The sequence below is a fragment of the Pseudochaenichthys georgianus genome, chromosome 13 (genome assembly GCF_902827115.2).
Source record: "Pseudochaenichthys georgianus chromosome 13, fPseGeo1.2, whole genome shotgun sequence".
NCBI lineage: Eukaryota > Metazoa > Chordata > Actinopteri > Perciformes > Channichthyidae > Pseudochaenichthys > Pseudochaenichthys georgianus.
The window spans coordinates 443,614-468,699 of NC_047515.1; the positions used below are offsets into that span (position 1 = coordinate 443,614).

Genomic DNA, 25,086 nt, shown 5'->3' on the forward strand with positions numbered 1-25,086 from the left:
GAGCGGAACTAATGGAAGGCAATTTAAAATATGTCCGCAATTCCATGAGGAATGTCTCTGCCAAGATTCATGAAGTTCGGAGAAACTATATGTAACTTCCACACAATAGGGGGCGGTACTGAGCTGTTTTAACAAAAGATTACGTTTTTTTTTTTACATTCCCGAAAAGGTCGTGGGCTGTGACGTGTGTCCCACGTTTTGCGTCCGAAGCTCATGTTAGTGCATTTTTTACATTTAAATCGTCAAAAATGGTCAATTCACCGTTAGCTTACGAGAACCCCATTTTAGCGATCAACTATTCCTTCGCAATTTAGCATCACATTGGATATGGGCTGAACCTGTCCTGGATTGGAATTTTTCCGATCCTTTCCCTAGGAGGAGTCGCCGAAAATGTGCTGAAAACGCAATGTTTTCAAAATGGCCGACTTAATGGGGGGTGGGGCTAATGGAAGCCATTTTTAAAAATGTCCGCAATGCCATGAGGAAAATCTGTGCCATGATTCGGGTGGCACAGATTATACTATATATATATATATAACTATATGTGACTATCGCACAACAGGGGGGGCTACTTTGTTATGTCATGACATGTCATGGTTGAAAGTACAAATTCCCATTCAACCCTGTCATAAGCCTTTTGTGTGTCTAGGGATATGGCTGATACAGGTTGTGGATTATTTCTATTCTTCCAGATTAAATGTAATAGTCTTCTCATGTTATCAGTTGAGGATCTATTTTTTAAAAATCCCACTTGGTCTTTATGGATGATTTTTGTCCGATCCAATCTCAGAGCTAGTGTCTTAGATAATATTTTGCAGTCAACATGTATAAGGCTAATAAGGTCTGTAATTTGCTGGGTCCATTACGTTTTTATCCTTTTTCAGTATTAGTGATATAATGGCCTCATTAAAGGAGAGGTGTCATGGCCATTTCCACTGATCATAATTCCATTGTTGAGGTATACTAAAATAGAAAAATACTGTGCAATTTTCCAAACTCACAGTGGTTTCGCACACAGCATCTCTTTAAAGTATGTGTATTCAGCAGTATTCACTTTCTCCACTAAACGGCTCGCTGCAGCTCTTGCCCCCCCCCCCTCCCTGTGAGCACAGTGTGCTCCGATTGGCCGGGACCAGTCGGGACGTTGTGATTCGCGCTGAGCTCCGTGGAGGTGTGATTTCCTTGTTTAGCGATACACAGCGAAACACAGCCAAACTCAATCTGCACACACACAAAGTCACAGCCGAAGTAAAAACAATAAGTGTGGCTTGATATTGAGTAAGAAAAAGGTTGATAAACGCTGTGAGAATGGGTCTGCAGAGAGAATTTCGCCACAATCCCAACTGTCTGTTATCAGCCTGCAGCCAGGGAGGAGAAATCAGCAGAGCTGCCTGCACTGAGTGAGTGAGGAAGTCGTGGATTGGTCAATTTGGACCAATCAGCGGGGGCTTAACGTAACGGCTCCGCGGACGTAACGTAACGGCTCCACGGATTGGCCCATTTGATTCCGGGTACCGCATGACCGTATCGCGTCATAGTTATGGGCGTGGCTACTGGGTGTTTCTACGACACAGCACCCAGGAAGTAAAAAATGGACAATGACGTTTCACCAACGAGGCGTTTTGGGGAGGTATTTTCTGTTTTAGAGTTTTACTTGCTACAGGGTGTACTTTGAGGGTTTTGACTCTGCACACCGCTTACATGCATAAAAACCTTCATAACACACAAGGGGACGGGTAATAACCGGAAAAGCATGACATGTCTCCTTTAAGGCTTTCCAGGAGTGAGCCGTATTTGAATGCTTCTTGGAAAACTTCAAGTTAGTATTGGGGAGAGAATGTTTACATATTTCTTCTAATATTCTGCTGGGAAGCCATCTACTCCCGGTGACCTCCCAGTTTTCATACACATTATAGAAGTTCTGACTTCAGCTTCCGTTATAGAAACATCCAAATAATTTTTGTCTTTTTGAGTGAGCTGTGGTAGCTTCACCTTCTGGAAAAAGTTATTTAAGTCTTCACAGCTAGTTGAACCCATGGACGTATACAATTCTTCTTAAAAGTTTAAAAACTGTGTTATGTGTTGTGTAATTATTTCACTATCTCTTCTGATAGATGTTATAGTGTTATCTGCATCCTGACGTTGTATTTGTCTCGCTTGTAATTTTCCTGTCTTTTCACCACTCTCGTAGAACTTTGTTTTGAGCCTAAATAACGAATATGCTGCTTTTTTTATTATATATAGGTTGTGTAATTAACATTTTAGTTGACACATTTTCCAAAAATGTTCCTCATCATAACCTTCCGCCAAATGTTTGTCCAATTGACGTATCTATTTTTCAAGTAATTTTGTTTCTCTTTAGATTCCCTTTTCTTCCATGAACTCTGAGCGATATATTTTAAATGACACCTTTAACAAACAAAGTCAGAAGTACCTGACTTTCCTTATGTCTTTGTTCCACTGCACTGCCTCAAATGATCTCTTGTTACAGGAGAAACTTCAGAGACAGTACATTATTTCAAAAATAAAAGCGTTTTGTGTAGCAGTAATGACGTAATTTTGGCTGACCAACATTTATTGGATATTATTAATAATAATTTGCGTTTTTTACCATTTCAGTGTTATATGTAATGTATGTAATGTTATGTAAATATGAATGAGATTTATTTATTGAAAAACAATTTTTTGAAATAAACTATAGGCTCCACTTCCATGTATGATCAAAGTGACAAGGCAGTTCCTTGAACTTGGCATTTTAAATACATTTCAATGTATGTATAACATTTTTTTTTATTGTTTTATTTAGTAGGCTACCATTGCAAAGACAATCTCTATTTATTCAACATATATAATGAATGTGAGTATTAGGTCAACCATGTATTTTGGTGTCTGCAAAAGTAAGTGACAGTACTTCCACCTTTTCTGGAGAATGTGTTAGTAATTATTGAACCCTGAGAGCATGACAGACTGAAAAGAGTCAAGGGAAGCTTATAAAAGTTAACAGCATTTAATTACACAAAAGATGCGATGGTGTACAAATGAATTGTGCGAGTGGAGGCTCTCTCCCCATGTGTTCGGTCAGCTGAGGTCAGGAAAAAGAGATCGATTCTTCGCTCACTCTTCCTGTTGTCATCTGAGGTCTTCTCCTATTGGCCGGCGTCGACGGAAAAGGCAGGCATTGCATTGGACCCGCGTCCAATGCAATGCCTGCCTTTTTCTGTTGCTAAACTACATAATTCTGGTGTCTGTGGTTATTTAAACATTCTCTGATAAATGTTATTTCAGCGTCAATAAATGAGTGTTAATCCCAGTGTGTTTAGTGTACAACATCACATGTCATTTCACCTTCAATTAACGGTTTCAAAACGTTAGCCACATGGTAATGCTAACCGGAAATGAAGAATTTTCAGAATAAAAGTGTTAAGTTAATAGTTTGTGTGAACTTCCGGTTTTTTCAGAATAAAACTGCTTTAATTTAAAATCCTATATTTAATTTAAATTACGCCATATCAACATTGATTTTAATTTCTTACAATCCCTCCTTACATACCTTTTAAGGTATGTCAATAATACTGAAATCAATGAGTTCTGAACATTACATGGTACATAACTTATAAAAAAAAGAAAATACAAATAGGAACAATACGTATTCATCATAACTATGACGTTTTTCATTGTGCATAACTTCTAGCTTAAACCTTTAATGTCACTTCGTAAAATAGCAGCATTTAGCTTGGTATGGAAAACGTCTAACTCCCTCCTTTCACATCATAAATCATCTTCATACTGTATCTGGTGTAAAGGCACTTGTTCTTTCACAAAATATAAGAAAGATTAAACTATCTGAAAATATTACTCTTTATTTAAACAATTGTATCCTCTTCAGCTTTTGCATACACCCCCTTTTTCAACTAATGTCTAGCGCCATTCTATCGGTCTGTTTTTATCTAACTGTTTGTGTCATCTTTTACCGTGTCTCTGGTGTAATTTATGAATCTCTGCTGGTTATAGCAGATATAGTTCTTCCCATCCACATTATTGTTGGTTGTGGGACAGAGGAATAATAATTCAGAACCTGCTGCTATCTGAATCTTACTACTTGGCATATGTTACAAACAAAATAAAACATCTTCATGGTGAACTAAATAACATATTTCAATAGCTCGGAAATTTCTGTTGAGCATCTGTGTTATTCCTAAATAAAATCCTTGTAATCTTTCTCAAATCTAAATATAACAATGAACTATTCCTGTTTGTGGTAAAGACACACACTAACGTTATGTAATACAATTTAATTATGGATTCAAAAACAACTAAAGTCATGATGCTGTCAGAGTGAATGATTTCCTGAGTGTATCTGTCCTGTAAGGTACGTCATTCTCTGCTTGGATCGTGTGCAGAAATCCCATCGATTGCACATGGCAATACTGCTTCTACCTGTCTATTATCAAGCTGAAAAATGAATACAGAATTCCAACATACTGTCATCAAATGTCTTTCTATTATGAATTTAAATTGCCATTGTGAAACTAGTCTTGTGTTCATTTATATCCCTATAATGACCTAAACAATAAAGTCTATGGCTTTTACTTCTAATTATTCACCAGGCTAGAGAAAGGATGATGATAAATGCGGTCTCATTACATTACTATGTTTTAGCTTAACTTAACTGTAATATGTGCGTTCTACATTTCAAACCCCACTTACTCTAATATCTGTTAAAATATCCACATTACAAAATGGCTTCATCATCGCAGGTCAACTTCTTTGGTATTCCCATTCTGGACTTACAGCTCTCACAGTAGCCCCTTGGCCACTGCATCTGTGTTACCTGTTATAATTCAATCAATATTTAGAAACATGTCAACATTCATCAAACAATATCTTATCCCCAGATATGGAGCAGGTTAATTCTAAAACTATCATTCAATGCTCAGTTTGAACATCTGGGTTGGGGCGGAAGGTTTCTTTCAATCCTTAAAAGAAAAATGTAAATCGTGAGTTTGACAGCCATGTTGACATTATACATTATACACACTCCCCCCTTTTTACACATTAACTCATGTGTAACAAAATCATGTAAGGGGGAGGGGAAAAAAATGTTCAGGTAAATATTGGTTAGGGACATAGCGAACTTTATTTACAATTTTACATCCATTCTTATTATTTCCACAGTAAACACTTCAGTGAAAAGAAGTGTTTCTCTCCATCTTTCAGTCCTACAGAATCTTCAGATTTTAGTTTGAGCTTCACATTTTGCAAACCGCCACCTCCTGTGGGAGTAAAATATCATCAAGTAGATTAGAAACGGGTCAGATGTGCGGTTTTCCAATTTTGTGGAATTGAACAGTATAAAAACATTACACAACACGGTAGAATTAATAAAAAGTAATAAAAACAAACAATACAAATAAAATAAAAGGGTGGTAATAAATAAAAGGTCTAGGGAAAGGCTCTATTCAATAGATGGGTTTTGAGGCCTTTTCTTAAAAGCCTCCACGGTCTGTGGTGCTCTCATGTGGTCGGGGAGAGCATTCCACAGACTGGGGGCAGCTGAGGAGAAGACCCGGTCTCCCATAGTACGGGGCTTAGTCCTGGGGGGTTTGAGGAAGTTGGAGTTACTGGAGCGGGTGGTCCGCAGGGAGGTAAGGGGGGTGAGGAGTTTCTTGAGGTAGGGGGGGGCAGTTCCATGGACACACTGGTGGGTGAGGACGGAGACCTTGAATTCGATCCTCAGTTCCACGGGGAGCCAGTGTAGTGTTTTAAGGATGGGGGTGATGTGATCATATTTGCAGCGCTGTTCTAAATGTTTTGAAGCTTCTGGATGCTTTTGTAAGGGATCCCGATGAGGAGTGCATTGCAGTAGTCCAGCCTGGAGGAGACAAAGGCGTGGACTAGCTTTTCGGCGTCAGACAGAGTGAGTGTGGGGTGGAGTTTGGCGATGTTCCTGAGGTGATAAAAGGAGTTCTTGCACAGCTGTTTAATGTGAGCCTCAAAAGTCAGATGGGCGTCCATTTTTACACCCAGGTTGGTGACTATTGAGGAGAGGGTAATGTCCTGGCCGGAGAAGGTGATGGTGGATGGCTGAAACCTGGTGTGGGGTGCCAACTATAATGGCTTCAGCTTTGTTGGTTCTGCATTTGATTATCTGGTTCTTCCTGAGTTTGAACTGTTGGAGGTGTCCATCTGACTTGATCTGCTGACATTTGTCCCATCTGTTGAGTGTGTCTTGTTTTCGGTAGCTTCATTGTCTTTCTCAGCTACTTGTATCTTCAAAAGTCTTAGTTTTAGTGTTTTCATTTCTTCATCATTTTCCATCTTTGTTCCCTGGTATTTCATATTGTGGTGAATGAGATGTTGTCTTCATTCTTCAATGGGTTTAGTGTCTAATCCCACCACGTCTTCCAGGCCTGCCTGCACTGATGGGGGAAGGGCTTTATTAATGACAGCGTTCTTCCACAACATTTCAACAGATGGAGAAAGATCATGTCGTTCTCCCGTGCTGTCCTCCCACACTCCTTCACATCTCTTCAAGAAGGCATGCATGTCTTCCTCTGTGCCTTTCATCAGGCTGGTGAGGGCATGTAAACTGTGTGTTGTTGGGTAAATGTGACAAATAGCAGCCCAATAACTCGACCTGATATAGTTGAATGAAGTGTCATCTGGATCGTTCGTACATAGGGCCTGGGAATCTATGTGTCTTGCCTCTAGTCGTCCTTCTATCCGTCCAAGCAGTGCCCTCATTTCTCCCAAGCACAGGTGGTCTTGGACAGTGTATTTCTCCAGATCAGTTACCCACTTCTGACCTCCTTTGGTGAGTGGAGGTAGCTTTGACACGAATGCTTCCATGTCCCTGTGAGTACATGATTGGTATTGAAATCCTCCTTTTCCAGCCGCTATCAATGGCATGGCGCTATGTACGGTGCCCCTGAGTCTTCCAGCTATGGGCCCTGTGCCAGTTTCTTGAGATCTTTCTTCTGCAGAATGTGTTGTTGTTGAGTAACCAGTTCGGTAATTGTTCTCTTCTTGTTCTTTTTCCCATCTTTTTCTTTCTTCATGTTCTTGTCTTTGTCTTTCTTCCATTCTTCTGATGAGTTCTTCCTCTCTTCTTTTGAGTTCTTCCATTCCTCTGATGAGTTCTGCTTCCATTCTTCTGCTGAGTTCTTCCATTATTGTGTTGAGTTCCTCCTTCAGCTGGTTAGATGTACTGGTTAGCATTCATACTCCAATACTTTCAAATTAGGGGCTTGAATTGAATCTTGGTGAAATTGGTTGTTCTCTGATATGTCGGGAGGAGACACGTCGGTCAGGCTTGGATACTGCTTTGGAGTTTGGATAACTGGAGCCTCTTCTGTTATTCCTGCTGTGTCTTCCTTTACTGGCAGATCTCTGATCATCTGCTGCTACCACATGTACGCTGTTTGTCAATCCTTGGCTGGCATATTTTAGATGGAGTATCAGATTTAGAACTGTTATTGTAATGTTGTTAGCTTTGTCAATAGCGATTTGTTCAGGTCCATACCAAGAGGGTCGTCTGGTTGGTCTGTTGATCCATGCTTCTTGCTGTTGTAGGTATTCTCCATTCTCATATTTACTTATAGCTTTTCTATGGGCTTTCGTTGGTCCAGGTTGATCATCTGCTGGAATCAATCCTCTCGTTTGCCATTGCTTCAACAGTTTCTCTAATGACTTTCTTTGAAAAGCATGAACAACAAAACAACTTAATCTACTCTCAATGTTCATCTACACCCTCCCTGTGTATTTAATCAGTAGTTACCGGCAGTGGCGTTTTTATATGTACAAAAGTGGTGGGGCACAACAACCGTAGCTGTCTATACGTTTCTGCAGTGAGGTTCATGGCTGGTGAGGCACTGGCACTGACTCTTCAGGTTTACAAATATTATATTTTGACCTAAATCAAAATAAAATATTATTTTAAAAAGCTTTTTTTGTCTGATGCTTCAATTAATTTTAAACAGACAGTTCAACAAAAGGATACCCAAAACATGTAATTTTATCATTTAAATATTGAACAGGTTTGTTTCCCACAGATCTTATTTGGAGCTATTTTCTAAAATCATATGGAGAAATCTCATCGCTTTTTTGTCGAGGGAAGCCATGCGCAGCTTACTTCCTGGTTTTAGGACGCGTCTCTCTCCTCCTCTTCACCTGCTCTTCACACACTGCACTTTTCGCGGCACACGTACTTACAGCCAATCAGCTCTGAATTATGTGAGATGACGTATGGTGGGGATGGCAGCTCAATGCCCCTATGGTCATTATTTTTTTGCCACACACATTAAATGGAGTGTAGTTTTTACAGTCACCATTGACTTAGACAGTGAGAGGGAGGGGCATGATCGGGTTTTGTCCCACATGGCTCTAAACAGCTCAATAGGCACACACTGTAGACACTAATTAGAAGAACACAGACTAAAACAGCAATGTATAGACGAATCAGATGATTAAACTTGATCTTAAAATATATTTTATATATATATATATATATTTTTTTTTGTAATCATTATTTTTAATACTTTCTGCTGACACCTGCCCCTAATGACCAGTCGCCACTGGTTACCGGTTGTATGTATCTTTACTCAAACTATTTCACCACCTAGTAATGATAACCGGCTAGCTAACTAGCTTAGCAGTATAGCATTAACCTCAGGTGACTGGGGATAGGGCAGGGGAACAATGGGACCACACAAACATGTGCAGATAAAAACCACACTGCTTGAAAAACTAACTTAAATCCAAAACAACACAATCTTCATTTATCTTAGCTCTAAATTCTATAGATGCTGACCTTAACCTGCCCGAGAGACCCCGGTACCGGGGCCCTCCCGCAACATCTTGCAGGAAACAGTGTCTGAGGGCATCTTAACATTTAATAAACTATGAATGTTTTATATCCATGTAATGGGAAGGAACTCATCTAACTGATCATTTACAATGCTAACGCTGAGCCTCTGAATTAGCAACGAACGAAAAATGCTAACAGATTACTGCACCGAAACTCACTCATAAAACCTTATTATTTATCCTTTCTGCACATCCAACCCATCGATTCACATTGTGAGAAGACACAGAATCGATGGGTACATACATTATCACTCCATGATTAGAACTTGCGACTTTATAAACAAAAACAGACATCAAAACATGTGGCACTAGGTAGCTAAAAACACTAATATGGCTTACCTGTGTCGTAGTCTGGTCAAAAGTGGTCTTCAATGGCATTAAAACGATAAAAACGCTGCTGAAGTTAATCCATAGGTTAATCCAATGTGTCTGTGTCCCTTTGAAATGATTTCTGATCATCCATAAGCAATAAACCTGCTTTTCCGTTTGCAGATATCAAAGCAAGAGATAGGTTCACTCTGATGCAAACCTGCATGCTCAAAGCCCCTACCTTTTTTTGACCATGTGTGTCTGGGGAAATTCCCCTTAGATTCCATTGGCTCTAGCGGTTATAAAGAGATGTCATTTGTCAAAATCGATCAAGGGGGGCCGGAGACATGGAAAATCCACCCAAATGACCCCAGGAGTGGTTTTCTTTTGCTGAATCTCTATAAAAAGGTCAAATTTAACTTGTTTTGCATCAATCTTGATACAGGGTACTTATTATATGTTGTACTTTGGATTCCTAAAGCTTTTAGTCTACTAACCCATCATCCAAGGGAAGTTTTCACTATAAGTAAACAAATATTTTTTGGACGGACACTATAATTTACAGTTTACTGATCAATCTGAATTTTCTTTAAAATAAAAAAAACATCTATATTGATTCTGACATCCAACTCACAGGTTTATCATTACTTTGAGAAAAAAGATTATTAATTTAACCCTTTTAGAAGGGAAGATATGGTCATTTGTTCTGGGAATGTCATTTTCGAGCCGGAGACCTGAAAAACAGGCCCAGGGCTTAACAGGTTAAATAAATGCTTTAATGAACAGTCAGTAACCTGGCACACACACTGCTTGTAAAAATAAATTCTATTTAATAAGCATTGGTTACAACTTTTTTTATAGGCAAGAGGACAATCATACAAATCCATAGAGTAAACATATTGACTGTTTAACAGACACATATATCATTTAATGATAACTACTGCATGTTCAAGGGTTTTATTCTCAGTCACAGGTGTGAATAAGAACTTAAGCAAATTCACAACTTCCTATTTGCACATTCATCACTGTTTCATTTTTAACTGCAATTTGAAAGTGAATTAAGTTGCAGCGTGTATTGTCAGTTGTCCTATTCTTAACCTTCATTATTTGTATGCTACTGTGTGGCGAACCGTGGCCCTGGGGAGAAATAATTGTCAACCATCAGAGTCAGTAGATCCCAGTCCCTAACCCTTGCCTAACCACCCTAACAAGTGTCCTTAGGCAAGACACTGAACCCACAATGTCCCCGTAGCCATGGCCAACAGTGTAGAGGTCTTTTTAAGTGGCTTTGGATAAAAGCAAAAGCTAAATAGAATTAAATGGTTTCAAAACATTATTTTCAAATTAATGATGCAAAAAAATCTACCAAAAAAACAAAATCAAAATTCGTGTTTGTGTATGTCTTACACACATTTTTTGATCATCAGTAAATACAAAATGTTTGTTAAAATCTTCACTTCTTGATAAGCACATTCTGTCTACCTTGATTTATTATGCTGTGTGATATGATAATAGCATTACAGTACATAACATTGCTGAACTGGTGTGGGTGTCCCCCACTCTCGGTAGTCATTTGTTGGTTTTAATTACTAGATTTGTCTTGATGCCTTCCTTATCCTTTCATATCTTCATTTTCATGGATGCATAGTGGTCTGTTTTACTTAGATTATCTCTTTATCTTGGAATATTTCACTACTAATTACAAACTGTGATAAATACCCAATCATGAGGAATCTGTTAAAGCTTTAGAACCCAATTTATGAGCTTTTCTTTTTTTATTTCTGTGAATTCTGTGTAGTTCAATAAGTGTGATGCTGTCAGGGGGAGAAGCTCTTTTCACGGTTTAACTTTTAGGCAGAATAAGTCCTGTGTGCCTGTGATCACATGTCCTGTATGATCTGACACATCCAAGCATTTTTGTTTCTCTTGATAATCTGTAAAGATTTTACAACAAACCTTTTTGGCAGCGTTGGTCATAATAATTTCGAAATATTGTAATTTAAGTAAATGTTTGCCTAAGCTGTTATAACAACTTCCCATGCATCTCAGAAATGCTTCTGCATTTGTAGAACAGCCGGTAGGACTCCCTCTTTCTGAAACGACCGGTGGTGGCCAAGGCTTCCTCTCACTCTTTTGGAAGTACCTACGTATTATTGGCCAAAGTGTCATGTCACAGGCTAGACTGAACACAGCCAAGAGAAGGTGATAGAGTCAAGTTTTGTTTCTGAACAAGAAACAACAATATGCTAAATACAACACATATGCTAAAGATTTTTATGGAATGTATTCTGAAATATATCTTAGAGACCTGTGAGGTTGACCGGCTGGATTGTTCAGTGTAAAAATCAATGACGAGGCGATGATAGAGTGCAAACCAAGTTAAAGTTTATTTACAAAAGGTAACATCATGCAGACAAGATGTTAACGATGTAGCAAGATTCATTGATAGATAAATAGAGAGATAGAAGGATAGACCGATAGACAAATATAATAAAATAAACATTAAAAGCTAATTTAAATATATTTGAATAATTTAATACCTGCAAGTATCTTTCGATCTTATACATATTCACAGTAGGAAAGTTATATATTCAGTAGAGTATCTAATACACAATATAAACATTTACAGAATATATTATAATACTCTTTCATAGACTAATCTACTACAAGGACAGAAACATATAAGCACAGTTTACTGTATACATACAACAAATTGTACAGAGTAGTTTTTTATATAATGAGGTGGTATAAGTACAAAATGTACAGTATGTGCAAATTGTTCATGGTTGTGAGGAGGGAGAAACTGAACAAACTATGGAGCTGTGAGCTCTCTGCAGCCAGGGGGGAGCTGTTTATCGCAGGAATGTTTTCCTGTATCTGTCCTTGTGACATTCTTGATCAGTTAATTAATTCTGCTGATGTCACCCGCTCTGACCCTCTTTATATAAACAAAGCAAAGTGGAAACAACTGTTTCTCAAATTAAAACCTTCTAACAGGGTTCCCGCGGGGTCTTAAAAAGTCTTACATTTGATAATCTGTATTTAAGGCCTTAAAAAGGTCTTAAATATTACCAAAAAAATAAGACAGGTCTTAAATATGATTTAGAAGTTCTTAAAAATGTGTTGCAATCGCGTCTAAATGTGTTGTGGGGAAAATGTCCGGGCTGCAAAGTAACCAGTACGGTTATAGCCTTTCAGTTCCCCCTAACAATTTGTATTGAATTAATCACTAACTTTGTTTCCTCCGGCCCCTTATCGGAGAACACCCAGCTAGTAACCTAGCAACCAAGCTAGCGGCAGTCAGAAACTCAAGGTATCTTCTAATCTGTTTACAAACAAATATGGGGAAGTGTAAGTTCAACCATATTTGGTTGGAAAACATCACATTTAGTGTTTGCTTGAAACCAGTTGAGGGGAACGTGTTTGAAGCCCGCTGCACCTTTTGCTAATGTAGCGTTAGCTAGTGCAGCAGCGGCTAGATCCCCTCCTGGGTTTTAGGCGGCGGAAGTGACAAAATCTGCCACCCAGGACAAGAGACGAGCATATTAAATGTATTATTTTCGGTTGTGTATTTGTGTTTCCAGGTATAACATTTTAGTTATAATAACAATCATAATTTGTGGATTAATTTCATTATGGTATTTGAGTTTGTTTCAGATTAACTTTTGTATTTGATTTGACAAAAATCACTAAAAGATCAGTATTTATATATTGAGGGAGAAACTTCTGTGTAGCAATGCAGTGGGAGTCACCGACTCAGGAAGGAGACACGGGGAGAGCTGGAGCTTTGATGTCAAACACTGATGGTTTATTTAAGAACTTCGGCCGGAGAATTCACATCACAAGTCCAAGAGCCAGAGGTTCTGACTTCACGGTAGAGTTGCCACTGTCACGATTCTCAGGTTATGTCACGTTTGTAGTTTTGTCTGTGTTGGTGTTTTTCTTGTCTTTGGGTTTCCTGTCTTATTGTGTAAAGTGTTCACCCCCGTTTCCTGCCTGTCTGCTTTCTGTCTGTGTCCCTCCCTGATTACTCGATTGTGTTCACCTGTTGTCCTTGTGTTTCTCCTCCCCTGTCCAGCTGTGTCTTGTTCTGTGATTACCCTTCTGTGTATTTAGTCTAGTCTTCCCCTGTGTTCCATGTCGGTTCATTGTTTCCCCTCCATGTCATTCCACGGTCTGTGTTCCTTGTGCTGCTCGTTGGTGTTGGATATTTTGGATTCTGCCTTGTTTTTGCCACAGCTTTAATTTATTTAATAAAGCTCGCTTTTCGTTATTCTGCATTTGAGTCCTACCTGCTTCACCCATTCGTAACAGAATGAACCGACCAAATTTGGACTCGGCAGATTTCGATGTTTTGGCCCCACAGGCGGAATGTCTTGGGTATTCTCTGGAGTACATTTTTTACACCTGGAAGAACGCCTCATCTAGACAGGGTAAAGAGGCTGCTTTGAAGGAGGCACACCGGGAGGTTGTTCGCAAGCCCTGGCTCAGGAGCTTGTTGCCGGAGTGGCTACAAACCTTTTCAAGTAGCCCTGAGGAATTGGCACAAGCTTCTAACCCTTTCCTGGAATCCAACTACTGTCCTGTTGAAGGTCCACAGAGTCTCCAAAAAGCCTCTAGGAGACGCTGGGCCAGGATTCCAGCCCGTGCTCCAACAGCCATGATCCCGGCTTCAGTTCCGGTTTCCACAGCCATGGATCCATGCACCAGTACTGGCCCGCAGAGCTATGTTTCCTTGCTCAATTACCTGGCCCACACAGCCATGGTCCAGGCCTCTGTTCCGGTTCCAGCGGCTCCAGTTCCAACCTCAGACCTTTTCTCAGGAACCCGTCTGGCGTTTGGAGGTCCACGGAGCCTCCAAAAGGTCTCTGGAAGATGCAAGGCCAGGATTCCAGCCCGTACTCCAGCGGCTCCGGCTCCAGTGCCGGTCCCAGCAGCCATGGTTCCGGCCCCAGTCCTGGTCCCAGCTGCCAAAGTCCCTTCTCTAGTCCCTTCCCAAGTCCCTTCTCTAGTCCCTTCCCAAGTCCCTTCTCTAGTCCCTTCTCTAGTCCCTTCTCTAGTCCCATCTCCAGTTCCCTCTCGAGTCCCCTCTCCAGTCACCTCTCGAGTTCCATCTCTAGTTCCTACTCAAGTCCCGCCTCTAGTCAATTCCCTAGTCCCATCTCTAGTCCCTCCTCTAGTCACTTCTCCAGTCCCCTCTCGAGGTCCCTCCTCTAGTCCCTCCTTTAGTCCCTCCTCGAGTCCCCTCTCTAGTCCCTCCTCGAGTCCCCTCTCTAGTTCCCCTCTCAAGTCCCCTCTCGAGTTCCCTCCTCTAGTCCCTCCTCTTGTTCCTTCTCTAGTCTCTCCTCTAGTCCCCTCTGGAGTTCCGTCTCTAGTTCCCCTCTCGAGTCACGTCTCAAGTCCCTACCCAATGTCCTGGTCCGTTGGAGGTTCCGCTGGGGGTCCTGCCAACTCCATGTCCTGTCCCGTTGGAGGCCCCGTCGACTACTCCTCTGCCGGAGGTCCTACCAATCGTATGTCTGTCCCGTTGGAGGTCCCGCCATCTACTCTCCTGCCGGGGGTCCTGCCAGCTTCTTGTCCTGTCTCGTTGGAGGTCCCGCCGTCTACTCTCCTGCCGGGGGTCCTGCCAATCCTATGTCCTGTGCCGTTGGAGGCCCCGCCGACTACTCTCCTGCCGGGGGTCCTGCCAACTCTTTGTCCCGTCCCGTTGGAGGTCCCACCGTCTGCTCTCCTGCCGGGGGTCCTGCCAGCTCCTTGTCCCATCTCGTTGGAGGTCCCGCCGTCTACTCTCCTGCCGGGGGTCCTGCCAATCCTATGTCCTGTGCCGTTGGAGGCCCCGCCGACTACTCTCCTGCCGGGGGTCCTGCCAACCCTTTGTCCCGTCCCGTTGGAGGTCCCGCCGTCTGCTCTCCTGCCGGGGGTCCTGCCAGCTCCTTGTCCCATCTCGTTGGAGGTCCCACCGACTGCTCTCCTGCCGGGGGTCCTGCCAACCCTTTGTCCTGTGCCGTTGGAGGCCCCGCCGACTGCTCTTCTGCCAGGGGTCCTGCCAGCTCCTTGTCTTGTCCCGTTGGAGGTCCCGCCGACTACTCTCCTGCCGGGGGTCCTGCCAACTACTCTTCTGCCGGGGGTCCTGCCAACCCTATGTCCTGTGCCGTTGGAGGTCCCGCCGACTGCTCTCCTGCCGGGGGTCCTGTCAATCCTATGTCCTGTTCCTCTGGGGGTCCCGCCGACAACTCTTCTGCCGGGGGTCCTGCCAACCCCTTGTCCTGTTCCGTTGGAGGCCCCACCATCACCTGTCTCACCGGGGGTCCTGCCAATACTGGTCCTCTTCCGTGGGGGATCCTGCCGAAGCCTGTCCCACTGGCTCCGGTTCCTGTTCGGCCGACACCGGGTCCTGCCCGGCCTCCGGAACTGTCTGGTCTTCGCCCTCGAGCCCGGCCCCCCTCGAGCCCGGCCCCCTGAGAGCCGCGGTCTTCTCCCTCGAGCCCGGCCCCCTGACTCTTCCTGCCGCTGCTTTTGCCCTCATGCACGGCCCCCTGAGTTTGCCCGCTGTGGCCTTCGCCCCTTTTTGAACTTTGCCTTGCCCCCAGGCTGTCCACCCGAGACCCCCTCCTTGGTCTCTGCCTTGCCCCCGGGCTTTCCGCCCGAGACCCCGTCCTTGGTCTCTGTCTTGCTCCCGGGCCTTCCGCCCGAGACCCCCTTCTTGGTCTCTGCCTTTCCCCCGGGCCGTCCGCCCAGACCCGTCCTCCAGACCCCCTCCACCCACCCTTTCTTGGCCCTAGTTATGTGTCCTCCCTCCGGTCCCCCTCCACCCACCCTGCTGGACCTTTTTTTTGGGACGTCTGGGATCCGTCCCTTGAGGGGGGGGTTCTGTCACGATTCTCAGGTTATGTCACGTTTGTAGTTTTGTCTGTGTTGGTGTTTTTCTTGTCTTTGGGTTTCCTGTCTTATTGTGTAAAGTGTTCACCCCCGTTTTCTGCCTGTCTGCTTTCTGTCTGTTTCCCTCCCTGATTACTCGATTGTGTTCACCTGTTGTCCTTGTGTTTCTCCTCCCCTGTCCAGCTGTGTCTTGTTCTGTGATTACCCTTCTGTGTATTTAGTCTAGTCTTCCCCTGTGTTCCATGTCGGTTCATTGTTTCCCCTCCATGTCATTCCACGGTCTGTGTTCCTTGTGCTGCTCGTTGGTGTTGGATATTTTGGATTCTGCCTTGTTTTTGCCACAGCTTTAATTTATTTAATAAAGCTCGCTTTTCGTTATTCTGCATTTGAGTCCTACCTGCTTCACCCATTCGTAACAGCCACGTCGATTCTGAAGATCTCTACCCCAGACCCATGTATTTAGCTAGTTCAGAGAGAATAATCAACATTGTGCATAACAAGATAGAATCAAAACACCTCTATCAGCTGACGCCAACAGGCAGGAACAGGGAGACAGAACACTGAGAGCACAGCAGTCAAGGTTACAGGTGCGTGTGCTCAGTCAGGACAGTATGAACAGATACACTGGGTCAAAGTTATGGGCTTTGGAAAATATTTCCCCAACATATATATCCTAAATGTTCTTTGGGTTTTATCCAAAAATGCAACACAAATTAGAACTGTAAGTTATTATTTAATAATCAAACCATTATTATTGAAATTTAAGTATATTTCACACATTTTAATGTTGTTATAGAGCAAGGGTGCCGGTCGATCGCGGGGAGATTCCCAGTCGATCGCGAGATGTGTCTAAAAATAGAACAACTGTATTCAGTTTTATCGTTAATGTCCTATAACATAATCTTCCTGTGCCAGAATAATGCACTTGAACGCATCAAAGCTTTGTGATTGGCCGGCGTGACCCCATGTGTCGGGGCGTGGCTGGTGGCAGTGGGCACTAGTTCTGTCACGATCTGTCTGTATTGTATTTTGTCTTGTCTTTTTCTGTCCTTTGTTTCATGTTTTATTTTGAAAGGTCTTCACCCCCTGTCTTGCCTGTTTCTGTCTGCGTTGTGTCTTGTTTAAATCTGTCTGTGGTTCCCCGTCGTTAGTTTCCCTGGTGTCTAATTTACCCGAATGTGTTCACCTGGTGTCCCTGTGTTTCCTCCTCCCTCCTCACCTGTGTCTTGTTTGTATGATTAGTCTTGTCTGTATTTAAGTTCTGGTTTTTCTGTCTGTCTTTGTTGGTTCGTCTTGTGTCATGACTAGTTTGTCGGTGAGTGTTCTCTTTTGTCTTTGTTTATCACCTAGCCTTGAAATAAAGGAATTTTCACTTTATTCTGCATTTGGGTCCTGCCTGATTCACACACCGCACATTACGAACCGACCATTATGGACCCAGCAGTAGTGATGGCGAGATGAAGCCTTATGAAGCTTTGAAGCTTTCCAGCCAATTGGTTCGCAAAAGGGTTCATCTCACGAGGCTTCATCATGGGCTTCATTTGAACACAAACCCCCCTGCTGGTCAAAGTGTGTAAAACAGGCAGATTGGACATCTCAACAGTGTGCTCTATCTCATACCGAGTTCCCAATGAGTAAAGCCTTAGAATAACTCTAAACAACGAACATAAAATCCTATTTTCATGTTAACAATATTGTATTTATTCCAGTTGAATGATTGTGATTGAAAAGCCTAAGGAGGCTGGTAAACATTGCAAAGAGGGATTTGTATTCCTTAATAATATTCATAAATTTAACCATGTTGTAGCCTGAGAAAGGCTAAACCATATCAAAGAATACATTTATTAACTACATTATCTCATTTAGCTGTAGCTTTTATAAACAACAACAAATACGTATTGGGCAGTCATTGAACCAGGGACCCTGCCGTCGTGAGTCAACTGCTTTCCAGCTGAGCCACAGCACACACATTAAATCTTCCTGAAAACATTGACACATATGTATTCCTGTATTTATTCATTTATTTGTTTATGTTTTTATTCCTACATTTATTTATGCTTGCATCCATTTATAGGCTACTTATTGACATGTTCCAACCTATGTAAGTGAGGGTCTCTCTTGATTCCATCGTGTCACCGGGCCCGGGACAGGAAGGATAATGTGATTCTTAGTATACATCCATGGGTATTAAGAGTGTTGTGGTTCAACGGTTCAACCGATCTGTATCGCTTCCTGAAGCAGTCACGTGGTATCGACAGGCAGCGAGGCTTCGTTTGTCATCGATGACGTCACTGGCCCAAAACGATACAAGCCTCGGTACATGCTTCACAAAAAGCTTTCGGGGATTACTCGACACACGCTCCGAAGCCTCGGCGCAATACGTAACATCACTACCCAGCAGACTCAGCCCATTTGATGCTACAGGCGGAATGTCTTGGATACTCTCTGGAGTACATTTTTTATACGTGGAAAGGCGCCTCATCTAGACAGAGGCTGCGTTGAAGGAGGCACGTCAGGAGGTTGCTCGCAAGCCCTGGCTCTGGAGCTTGTTGCCCGAGTGGCTTAGGGTTTTCTCACGTAGCCCTGAGTGCCAGTCTTCATGTTCTGACCCTTTCTTGGGGTCTGGTCTGGCGTTTGGAGGTCCATGAAGCCTCCAAAAGACTCCTAAGAGACGCAAGGCCAGGGTTCCAGCCCCAGTTCCGGCTCCAGAACCGGCCTACAAGGCCATGGATCCATGCACCAGTACCGGCCCACGCAGCCATGCTTCCATTCTCCATTACCTGGCTTACACAGCCAGGGTCCAGGCTTCCGCTCCGCGCCCAGCAGCAATGGTTCCAGAACCGGTCCCCACAGCCATGGTTCCGGCTCCAGAACCGGCCCATGCAGCCATGGTCCCTGCTACAGAACCGGACCACACAGCCATGGTCCCAGCCCCAGTCATGGCCCCAGCAGCCATGGCTCCGGCCCCAGCAGCCATGGTTCCGGCTTCAGTACCGGCCCCAGTAGCCATGGTCCCAACTCCAGTTTCGGCTCCAGGACTGGCTCTCCGGCCGACGCCAGCTCCCCGTGTCCTGTCGGCGTACCGGCCGACTCCAGCACCTCATCTCCTGTTGGCTCTCCAGCCGATGCCAGCTCCCCGAGGCCTGTTAGCGTACCGGCCAACGCCAGCTCCCCGAGGCCTGTCGGCGTACCGGCCGACTCCAGCTCCTCATCTCCTGTTGGCTCTCCAACCGACACCAGCTCCCCGTGTGCTGTCGGCGTACCGACCGACACAAGTCCCCTCTCAGGTCCCCTGTCGTGTTCCCTCTCTAGTTCCCTCTCCAGTTCCCTCTCGAGTCCCCTCTCGAGTCATCTCTCAAGTTTCCTCTCAAGTTTCCTCTCCAGTCCCCTCTCGAGTCTCCTTTCAAGACACCCCTCCAGTTCCCTCTCGAGTCCACTCTCAAGTCTTCTCTCGAGTTCCCTCTCGTGTCCCCTCTCGAGTCATCTCTCAAGTTCCCTCTCGAGTCTCCTCTCGAGTCCCCTCTCGAGTCCCCTCTCGAGTCTCCTTTCAAGACACCCCTCCAGTTCCCTCTCGAGTCCACTCTCAAGTCTTCTCTCAAGTTCCCTCTCGAGTCCCCTCTCGAGTTCCCTTTCAATTCATCTCTCGAATCTCCTCTCGAGTTACCTCTCGAGTCCCCTCTCGAGTCTCTGTTCAAGACACTTCTCAAGTCCCCTCTCAAGTTCCCTCTCGAGTATCTTCTCTCCTCTCCTCTCGAGTCTCCTCTCGAGTTACCTCTCTAGCCCTCTCTCTCGAGTTCCTACTCAAGTCCCTACTCAAGTACTGTTGGAGGTTCCGCTGGGGGTCCTGCCAACCCTTTGTCCTGTCCCGTTGGAGGTCCCGCCGTCTACTCTTCTGCCGGGGGTCCTGCCGGGTCCTGCCGGCTCCTTGTCCTGTCTCGTTGGAGGCCCCGCCGACTACTCTCCTGCCGGGGGTCCTGCCAACCCTATGTCCTGTCCCGTTGGAAGTCCCGCCGTCAACTCTCCTGCCGGGGGTCCTGCCAACCCTTTGTCCTGCCAACCCTTTGTCCTGTCTCGTCGGAGGTCCCGCCGTCTACTCTCCTGCCGGGGGTCCTGCCAGTCCTGTGTCCTGTGCCGTTGGAGGCCCCGCCGACAACTCTCCTGCCAATCCTATGTCCTGTGCCGTTGGAGGCCCCGCCGACTACTCTCCTGCCGGGGGTCCTGCCAACCCTGTGTCCTGTCTCGTTGGACGCCCCGCCGACTACTCTCCTGCCCGGGGTCCTGCCAACCCTTTGTCCTGTCTCGTTGGAGGTCCCGCCGTCAACTCTCCTGCCGGGGGTCCTGCCGGTCCTGTGTCCTGTGCCGTTGGAGGCCCCGCCGACTGCTCTCCTGCCGGGGGTCCTGCCAATCCTGTGTCCTGTGCCGTTGGAGGCCCCGCCAACTACTCTTCTACCGGGGGTCCTGCCAACCCCATGTCCCGTTTCGTTGGAGGCATCGACATTACATGTCTCGCCGGGGGTCCTGCCAACTCCTTGTCCTCTTCCGTGGGGAATTTTGCCGACACCTGTCCCACCGGCTCTGGTTACTGTCCGGTCAACACCGGCTCCTGCCCGGTACCCTGAGAGCTGTGGTCTTCGCCCCTCCTCGAACTCTGCCTTGCCCCCGGGCCGTCCGCCCGAGAACCCCTTTTTGAACTCTGCCTTGCCCCCGGGCCCTCCGCCCGAATTCCCCTTTTTGAACTCTGCTTTGCCCCCGGGCCGTCCGCCCGAGATCCCTTCCTGGTCCTCTGCTGTGCCCCTGGGCGGTCAGCTCAGTCCCGTCCTCCTGACCCCCTCCACCCACCCTGGTGGCCTAGTGATACATTCAGTGCTTCACATAATAAAATACACAACAGCTGTAGCCTGATTATGTGTAGGTGTGTGTGGTACAGTGTGTGCGTAGATGCAGCGGACAGACAGGTCTCAGTTGGTTTGGTGTCCTCTGCTTACTTGTAATACTTGTAAATAAAACTTTTGGCCCGTAATTTATTTCCCTCATTGTAGCGACCAGAGAGGAGAGGGGAGGGGGGGGGGATATATCCAGTCTCTGATAGTGTTACGTTATTATGAATTCTCTGTTTTATTCTGAAATTGTATATATTTATATAAATATATACATATATATGTGTGTGTCCGCATCTGTAGCCTGTTATTGTCTCATTATACCGCACTGTGAATGAATCAAAGTAAATATATAAGTCATCATGAACACATCTGTCCATCAGACAGAGGGCTGCTGTGCCTCCTGTCATCATTAATGGACGTCTCTTTAAAATGACCGCTCAGAGGAGAGGAGTTCTCATTTCTCTAAACGCCTGCTGCTTCCCCTCCTCTCTCCTCGGTTCCCCTCCTCGGCTCCTCCGCTCGCATCTCCTGAGGGCGGGACTAAGTCTCGAGGATAGGAGTCGAGGAGGGGAGTTAGAGAAATGAGAAAGGGCCCTGGTGTCCCTGGCCCTTTCTCATTTCTCGAACTCCCCTCCTCGACTCCCCTCCTCGACTCCTATCCTCGATACGAAGCAGCCGTGGAGGACCGTGGAGGACCCATCAGTGTATCCTCGGTTATAGCTCCTCCAGAGAGCCTCCTCGACGCTCGATCCTCGGTCCTCGAAGTGCATTTAGAGAAATGAGATGTCCTTCAACATGGCGCGCTGAAATTCATTTCCGGGTCACTACCGGAGGACCGAGGAGTCGAGGAGTCGAGGAGGGGGATTTGATGAAATGAGAAAGGGCCCCTGTGTTTCCTTCTCCCTCCTCACCTGTGTCTTGTTTGTATGATTAGTCTTGTGTGTATTTAAGTTCTGGTTTTTCTGTCTGTCTTTGTTGGTTCGTCTTGTGTCATGACTAGTTCGTCGGTGAGTGTTCTGTTTTGTGTTTGTTTATCACCTAGCCTTGAAATAAAGGAATGTTCACTTTATTCTGCATTTGGGTCCTGCCTGCTTCACACACCGTAACAAGTTCGCTGACGTTGTCCGTGTCAACAGGAGTGACAGTCCGCACACACACAAGACCGCAATGGCAGAAGCAAAAAGCCCAAAATATATAATTTTCACTCCGAGTGGGAGGATGATTATTTTTGTATCTATTCCAATTCAAAGTCCATCTGTCTCATCTGCAATGCGAGCGTTGCTTTACCGAAGAAGAGTAATTTAGGAGCGGCATTTCAAAACAGTACACAAATGCTATGAGACGGAATTCCCTCCTAATTCTGCCCTACGCTCCCAAAAGGGGAGGGGTCTGAAAGGACACATACTTTTTGTCTAACACGCTATTAGAGTTCTGTGTACTGTTATGCTGTTATGTTCAGTCATCGTTCTTATGTTGAACATGAATACATTTCATGTACGTATTTCTTCTTTCATAGCAATTTTCGTTCATACTTTCTTGCTGTGGAATACGTCTGAAATTCTATTCAAAGTGGTCTTAAAAAAGTCTTACATTTGAGTTGGTGAAACCTGTAGGAACCCTGTTCTAATATACTACTGTTGTGATTGACCTGGCTTCACATGAGGCTTGGCAAACAATCTCTCTCTAAATTACGTATATTTCAACATTTCTCCAGTCTGTGGGTCAACAATGCAAGCTAGCCGCTGCTGAGTTACATTAGCCTGCGAACATAATGGTGACTTAATTGACAAGCATGACTGTTCAACAGGAAGGTATACTAAATAAACAGTAAGGCATCATGAAATGAAAAAGGTACAGCTTTAGACTGAAGTTCAAGTAGTACACAGGAGTTTGTAGGTGTAAGTGGGGTTGTTTCCATATACAATTACAGGGAGAATGTGGATTTTAAAACCTGATATCTCGTGGAGCAGTCAAGAGATGACTCTTGACTGCTCCACGAGATATCAATACTGAAATAGAACGTTATACAGTAGATCCCTGCAGATATTTTTTCAATCTAATAATCATGGAATGTGAAGAATAGAAGTTCCACAAAATGCTAGCATGAAAAGCTATTTCACTAGCTGAGATTAACAAAGATTAAAATGTTACAAACCATATGATCAGTTTATAATGATGTAACACTATTCAAGGTGCAGTAGTTTAAACAAAATGCTTCTCAATCACCCCATGCTTACATGTTACAGGGACTGCCTGAAATCAGAAAGATCCTTTTACTTTTTTACAATTTTTGATTTAGTTTGCTCTGGTGTGAGCTGTGGAGAGAGTTATCTGATGTAGAGAGGGCTGCCTTTCCTAGATGGCACTCGACTTGCAATGCTAAAAGCGCAAAAAGATAGAAAATAGTTCCTACAAGGAACGTCTATCAAAAAGTGGATGAAATATAGTAGCCTAACCAGATCATGATTTTTAGAATGAGCTGGGATTAGTTTTTCCAATGTATTTCCTAATACCATCTGGCATGACTATGATATGTATTTGAGAGAAGGCAGAAAACTCTAGTGCAGATATCTTCAACACTCTAATAATAACACTGCAATAATCTATATTCAAAAATAGTACTTCAGGTTAAAGGAATAATATATGTTTTAGAATGTTGGGCTGAACCCTGAAATGTATCAGGCATTATAATTATAATATACAATGATACTGATAAAGCCATTCCTGCATTATGAGTACTTGAATTTAGATTTTTCTGATCAACTTCCATTTTTGCTGAGTAGAGATTTGAAATGCAGGTATTTCACTTGGAGTAGTGAGTCTTTAAAGACTAAATACAACTGTTATTACAGTTATGAATAAAATCAATCACTCAATTTGACCTCTTTATCTCTCATTCTTGTCTCCCTAAGGTGCCCCAGTGGACTGCATGGTCACATCCTTCTAATAAGCCCCGATAATCAGGTATTCGAGCAAGAGACACACATCCAACTTCTAATGTCACCTTGTACCAGAAACCGATTGGATGTGATGGGAAAAGCCAGAGGAGGGTAAATTGCCTTCGTCTTGAAATGCAAAAGTCTCTACACACTGCTGGACCTTTACGGACACACGTCAGGCTTTTGGCTATAAAATCTGCATAATAATAGATGCTTTGCAGTTTGAAACCTTAAATCAGAGTGAACACGTTCTGGCCCTTCATCTGTTATGAAGAAGGAATTAAATGACCAAAAGGATGTTACATTCAGCCCCTGCATTTGTCAGGTCTATATGGACACTAAATGCACCTATGAAAATGCACTGAAAGGATTACTGGATTACAGAAAACCCCTTTTATGAAATTTTTCCAGGATCTTCTAAACATTTTGTGGCAACTCTCCTCTCTTTCCCAAGCATAAAGTCAAATGCTAAAGGAATGCTAGAGTATGATGAAAGCATTATTAAGATTTTGGGACAATATGCAGATGTGCAAACAACACTCTTCTCTCATCTTTTAGCAGAGATTATTCATGATGCTCCTTGGATTGAATACACAGGCACATGTCTTGTATCAAGGACTCAATAATAACAAACTGTCAAAAAATAAATGGTGAATCTGTGGCACTTTAATGGTCTCTCTCTCCGACAGCTCAGACGTTTAATGATGAATTACATGTTTGTGTTTAGACACTGGAAATCACTTGTACCTTTACAGCACTGGTAAACTGAACCATAAATGTTCCTAATAATAAAAAAGATGGTAATTAAATGGAAAGTGGTTCTAAAAGATGGCCAGCAGAACTTCCGCTGTCCCATCACCCCTCTACCTTCCGCTCTCCTTTGCCGTATAACAATGTCTGTGTTTGTATGTGACATACATCTTACAATATTTGATGATTTGATATCCATGATTTACTTACAATATAATGAAACTAATTACCATAATAAGGAGGAAAAACACAGCAACATATGAAATGGGAATTGTATGCTTTCATAAATACTCTTATGTGGATTTATAATTAAATAAAAAGGTATTTTTCTTGGAAAAAGATTGATGTGTTTATTTAAACTCAAGGGGTAATCATGTTGCTAGGACAGTCTACTTTGATAGAAGCAAATCAATCCAGTATTGCAACTTTTTTAGATGGACAGATTCTTTGATGAAATAGTGAGA

At 43.8% G+C, this 25,086-nt stretch overlaps 1 protein-coding gene across 3 annotated transcripts in view; it reads left to right on the forward strand.

Moving 5' to 3' along the window:
• The window catches only part of LOC117457758 (leucine-rich repeat and fibronectin type III domain-containing protein 1-like protein), a 252,851-nt gene extending 227,856 nt beyond the window's left edge, over positions 1 to 24,995 (forward strand). For all 3 annotated transcript variants that reach the window (XM_071205284.1, XM_034097986.2, XM_034097985.2), the window contains exon 11: positions 23,846 to 24,995. The gene's annotated coding sequence lies outside the window, so the exon portion shown is untranslated. The remainder of the gene's footprint in view (positions 1 to 23,845) is intronic.
• The last annotated feature ends 91 nt before the right edge of the window (positions 24,996 to 25,086 follow it).